This window comes from Ostrea edulis, chromosome 5 (genome assembly GCF_947568905.1).
Source record: "Ostrea edulis chromosome 5, xbOstEdul1.1, whole genome shotgun sequence".
Taxonomy (NCBI): domain Eukaryota; kingdom Metazoa; phylum Mollusca; class Bivalvia; order Ostreida; family Ostreidae; genus Ostrea; species Ostrea edulis.
The window spans coordinates 93476133-93482444 of record NC_079168.1 but is presented as its reverse complement, the minus strand read 5'-3'; positions in this window follow the sequence as shown (position 1 = coordinate 93482444).

The window sequence follows — 6312 nt, the reverse complement described above, 5'->3', positions numbered from 1 at the left end:
TCCTTAAAATTTGCGTCATTGTACTAATTTCACCTTATTAAAAATGATAGAAAATAGTACAAATGACTTAAATAGGAGACATTTCAAGCCCTATAAAATCTGTAAAATCCGGGGGCTTCGCCCCCTGGGCCCCCACCTGGATCCACTGGGGGCCTCAAGGCGGCCCCCGAAACCCCCTACCTCATAAAGTGGCGCCCCCGTGTATCTACTGATTTAATTATAGAGCATGTATTGATGAGAAGTGTGAAATATACGGGCGGATTAAAACGTGGAAGAGGAGAATTCCTGTGACGTGACATCGAGTAAGACAGACGTGTTCTTTGTCGATCTGTGGTTTTTTGGGGACATCTTTGACGAAGAAAACCTACTTTGGTAATTCCCTTCGTTTATATTCACTGTTCTATTAGTGTTGTGTATATAGAACTGTGTTTTTTTCTTTCTGGATTTGGATTAGTTTGTTTATTTTATGTGATAAACACTGGTGAGCGTTCTCGTGTGAGTACTATACAGTAACATGTATGTGAATTATGAAGACATAACTCTTTCCCCATGGATCGCTTATTACTTTCATCTGAGTCATTATTCTGATCTTTACATTATTAAGGTCTTCCGTAACAACGGAAGACCTTCTACTGATTGTGCTAGTTAAGATTATTCTTATTATTCTTTTTCTTCTTCTTTTTCCTAGACGCTAACTTTGAAGCTTCATATCTCGCTCATTTCTGCATGGACTTTGCTCAAATTCTCAGGGTTTATAAACTTTACAGAACAATTTTAAAATCATGTACTACATTTCAGAAATTCCCTTCTGTTCACGAGTTATTCCCCTTTGAATGAAATTTTAGGGGCTTTGGTTTCCAGACAAAGGCTCCGAGACTGTATAAGCTTGAGCAGAAAATGCATTGAAAATGAAAAGTGGGAGCATTGTAGTTGTGCACATCGTTTTTTGTTTTTGTTTTGGTTACAGTGTTCGAAATAGTGATGACAGGGTTAAAAAAAAATTAGGACACCTAAAGGAACAAAAAATTACCCATATTTTCCTTTGTATCTTTTAAAATAAAAATATTTTGTTAAGACGTGTAGAACAAAAGTTGTGCAAAATGTTGAGAGCTTTCTTTTGATATCCTAAAAAGGGGCTGGCCCCTTCAATTAGGGATCTGGGGATCTTCAAAGTTTTCGCTTTATAACTAAAAAACGGTAAATATTTCGATATGGCTTTCGCTGGAAAAGTTGTTCTTTAACATCTTATTGATCTCATAAACATAATATTTTGCTCGAGTATTGTGTTATATATGAGTAAAAAGCTTGACCCGCAAACAGGTAACCGTATCATTAGGTAGGTGAAGGGGGAAAAATATCCGTATAACTTAAATAAACTTGCTTTAATTGATAAATCTGACTTCATGAAATGCTAATATTCTTTTAAAATAAGGTTTTAACGTGATCTACGGTTCCTTTAAAAACCATCTGTCGACAACTTTTTTTTTTATTATTATTTAGTAGCTTTAATATAAACATTCGTTCCAAAGAAAAAAAGAGGAAAAGGTTATCTCTTCTACGTTTGTTATTAAAACAACGATATATTTAATTGAAGAAACAAATCTTCAAGCATAGAATAACTCAGTCATTAACTACACGCATCTTACATACACCGCGGGGTTTGTTTTTGTTTACAATTACGTAACCTCCTCGAGGAACCATCGCGTGTGAACCGGGGCATGTACACAAAGTAAACATTGTCGTCCTAAATATAACACAGAATGTTATGTTTTTGATCATATTGGATTTTTCGAATAATTCAGTCTTTCCGGGGATGTATATACTTGTTTATACGTCCCTGGTCTTACGTTTGATTTGTTTTAAATTCAAAACTCTAGACCATTGAGTCAGGCATCAATTTTAAAATCTGCAATTAAATATACAGTTCATTTCTCAATCATGTCTAATTGAATGTGTGTTTAATATCGGAGATTCATAGCTGCTGGACTAGCGATCTGTGATTTCACACTACTTTAACTGAACACACAAGCTTTACTCAAATTCTTCGTTATGAAAAAGAAAATGGATACATTTTACAAACATAACGAATCATTTCTGAACATGTTTTGAAATCAATAGTTTATAATCATGATTAAACCAAATCTAAACATGCGTACAGAATATTCAGAAACCCATGGCCGACCAGTCTCATTTCAAATGATTTGTTGTTTTATTGTATAAAAACAATGACTTTGATTAAACATTGATTCAGAACTCCAGGTCCAAATTATGTACATGTAACTCGGCACGTGCCCCTGGCGTGAAATTCATATGCGACTTTTGTGCGCACTGTGTACATAATATACCTACATGTATTTACGCAGATCGATATTAAAGTTTAATAAAATATTCAAGATTTGAGAGCAATTTATTTGATTTGTATGTATAAATAATTCAAACTCGATGAATTATTCTCTTCAGTCTGAATATTATGCTATCATAATTTTGTTGTATGATAAAATATTGGTAACAGCTATAAACCTTTATTGTATGTCCTGAGCTATAAATTTCATAAATTTGAATAGTAATTTTTTCTTCATTATTGGGACTGAAAAGTTAAATGCTGAAAGAATTTAATCCCACATACACACGCGCCTCAAAGGACTGATTCGTGGAATGGGATCATACACGCATGGACTTGAGTAGTATAAATTTATTAAACACCTAACGATAAAAATTTATAGTACACCTTTATAGCTTCATTTCAATGATATATATTAAATTCTCAAACTATTTCATAATTACATACGAGAAGTCAGAATTGCCAGCGTAGCCAAACTACTTATATCGTTACAGTACTTATCTTCCTGTCACAGTACAGTTGATTATTTTCTTTCTAAAACTTAACTTGTATTCGTCTTTTGTAAAATCACTGGATAAGTATTTCAAATAATTTTTCCCGGGGTGATGTTACGTATAACATATCAAGAGGGAAAGAAGGCGAAAGCCCACACACACACATACTCATGTACAGTTCCTGTATCAAATGTCATTTAATTTTCTACGTTTTATTTACCATATCAATCACAATTTCTCTTGTCTTAATTATCACAAACTGTGAAACACGAAATCCATGCATGCACGGTGCTACATGCATGACATCTACAATATAAAACACTACTTTTTATAAAACCTTCCCATTAATATCTGACAATCAAACAAAAGAGACTGTCTCTTCGAGCTGGAAGAACAGACAACAATATTACCGAACACTAATTATAGTCCCAGCAAATAAAGTTTGAGATATCGCCAAGTCCGTCTATCCGTGCAAATCTGCCCAGACCACAACTTTTAAAAATACACCGTAAGCTCATTCTTCACATAAAGATTATCAATGACCATAACATGAATATTCTTGATGTCAGGTCATTTGCACCATTTCTAAATGTTTACAAATTAAAAATTGATTAGAGTCTTAATATATCTTAAAAATGGCAATTTTTTAAAATTAATACTGATAAAAAGTTTCCATATGATCAAAGAATATGTCCTGGCCTTGACCCATGGTCACATTGTCAAGTTCACTTTTTAGAAAATACAAACCCTGTCCTGGCCATATCAAGTAATGAAGAAACATTTAGATTTAACAGATTTTCATGTTAACTGAGGCTGCATTAGGACCTGACCCAAGGACATATGGTCAAGTTCAAGGTTTTTATGTCACACAGCTCCGACGGAATACCTCTCGTTGCTTTGAAACGGGCTTTCCTCTATTTCTTTATATTATTTTCTATTCGTAATATGGAACTTGTTCAACCTGTATACATTAGAGACAAAGAGCTACCGGCAGCGGTTCGCGCATCACTGACAATGAAATACTTGTTGCAGCTGAAAAATGCTTCTGATATAAAGTGTGTTCAAAAGGATAGAGACCTTTGGAGGATATATGTGAATTCTATGACCAGTAGGTTAAAATTAAAGCAAGCTGGTTTTGATATTAGGAGCAGACATGTCACAGTGTACGACAAAAATCCATATTCTGTTGGTCTTAACAGCCCACCGGACAACGTCATCAAAATTACTGTCAAAAGTGTTCCGTTATCAGCGGACGACGTCATCAAAATTACTGTCAAAAGTGTTCCGTTATCAGTGGACGATGTCATCAAAATTACTGTCAAAAGTGTTCCGTTATCAGTGGACGATGTCATCAAAATTACTGTCAAGAGTGTTCCGTTATCAGTGGACGATGTCATCAAAATTACTGTCAAGAGTGTTCCGTTATCAGTGGACAACGTCATCAAAATTACTGTCAAAAGTGTTCCGTTATCAGTGGACGACGGAGAAATTATCAAAATGCTCCAAAAAAAAAACCCCAAAAAACTTTGACATTTCGTTCACAAGTGAACTCAAATTTGAAAAAAAATCTGTCCTCCTGTGACTAGAAGATTGACTAACGCTCTTAATGGCAACCGATTTATCTACGCGCAAGCTCTTCCAGACGGCAAATTTCTTTCACGCACCAGTCCTTGTGCTGGACTAAAATGCTTCATTTACCAATATGGACAACCCTCAGCAAGGCGTTATATTCGCTGCTTTAATTGCTGGGAAGATTCCCACTTTAAAAGAGATTGTACAAATGAACCTAGGTGCAAAGTTTGTAAAGGTGAAGGCCATCAACCCGGAGACGCGAAATACCCCCACTATATCAAGTCAGCGTCGAATGTTATCCCGTTTGCTGGGCACTCCAACTGCCTGTTCAACCTCTTCCCATGCGAGATTAAAGTATTCGGGATTAGCCACCGTTCAGCTGAGCATGCGTACCAATATGTGAAAGCCATGTGCAGTGGAGATGTTCCGTGAGCTTCAGCTATTCAAGCAGCAACAACAGCACTTGATGCTAAGAGGCTTGGCAACATGGTCTTGCCCTCCCCATCATTTATTTCCAACCAAGTTGTTCTGATGACTGAAATCAATGAGGCTAAGTGTAACCAAGTTCCCCAATTTAGAGACGCTCTACTTAAGTCAAAGAAATCGTCGGTATTTGTCGCGACCACTTACGACGATTTTTGGGCATCGGGTCTGGACAAAGATGCGTCAATAATACTTCCCGCAGTACCTGGCCTGGCAACAACAACCTTGGATATATTCTCTCAGATGTAGCTACTGGCATTCGTCACCCCTCCCGATCTAACTCTGTGCAAAGATCGGGCAATGCCAAATCCTCTGTCCAACCCGTGATAACACAGATGATCCAGGACATGAGGACCCAACAGAAATCGTCAAAAAAGGCCGGTACACATTCCCAAAGGATTGACTCTGAGAGCTGCAATGAGGACGGTTGGTATTATTTCCATATACGGAAATAACCCTTACGACAGATATGCTTCCTGTGATGGACTTGTATGCGGACACCCCTAGGTACTAGTGCTCTGATTACTATATTTGTAACTGAATTCATATTTAGTCTTAGCGAAATGAATACAGTAAACTTAAAATGTATCTCCCTTAATTGTAGGGAGCTAAATGACTATGATAAACGTTTAGTTCTCTGTGAATAGTTCAAATACGATCAAAACATAAATGGGTAAATGAAGGGGGGAGGGAATACTTACTTCGTCTTGAAAGTAAGAACCAAGATCATAACGTTATAAACAAAGTTAAAAATGGAGATGTAACATACTATGAAACAGATGAAATACTAGACCAAATTTGCTTATATTATGAGAACCTTTACGCTTCAAAAAATATATCTTTGAGTGAAATGAATAATTATCTAGACCTAATTGATATTCATAATATATCAGAAAACGAAAAAGAATTCTGTGATCGATTTCCAAGCATTCAAGAATGTGCTAAAGCAGTACCTGAAACGAAGAATAATAAATCGCCTGGTATGGATGGTCTACCTAAAGAATTCTACAAGATGTTTTGGAAAAATTTAAAAACTCCTTTTTAGAATGCCTTGCTTAAAAGTTTTGAAGATAATGAATTAACGTTCTCTCTAAAATGCATATATATAGTACTCTCATTAATACACAAGAAAGGAGAAATCGACAAGCTAGACAATTATCGTCCAATAAGCCTTACAAACTGTGATTACAAAACAATTGCTTATGTTTTTGCTAAAAGATTTATAAAAAATATTAGATGATATCGTTAACAAGGACCAAACAGGATATATAAAGGGACGCTACATTGGGGTAAATGCCAGGTTGATGATGGACATATATGAATACTGCGAAAATAATTATGAGGATGGTATATTATTATTGCTGACTTTGAGAAACCCTTTGACTTAGTTAAATGGAATTTTTTATTTACCACATTGATTTT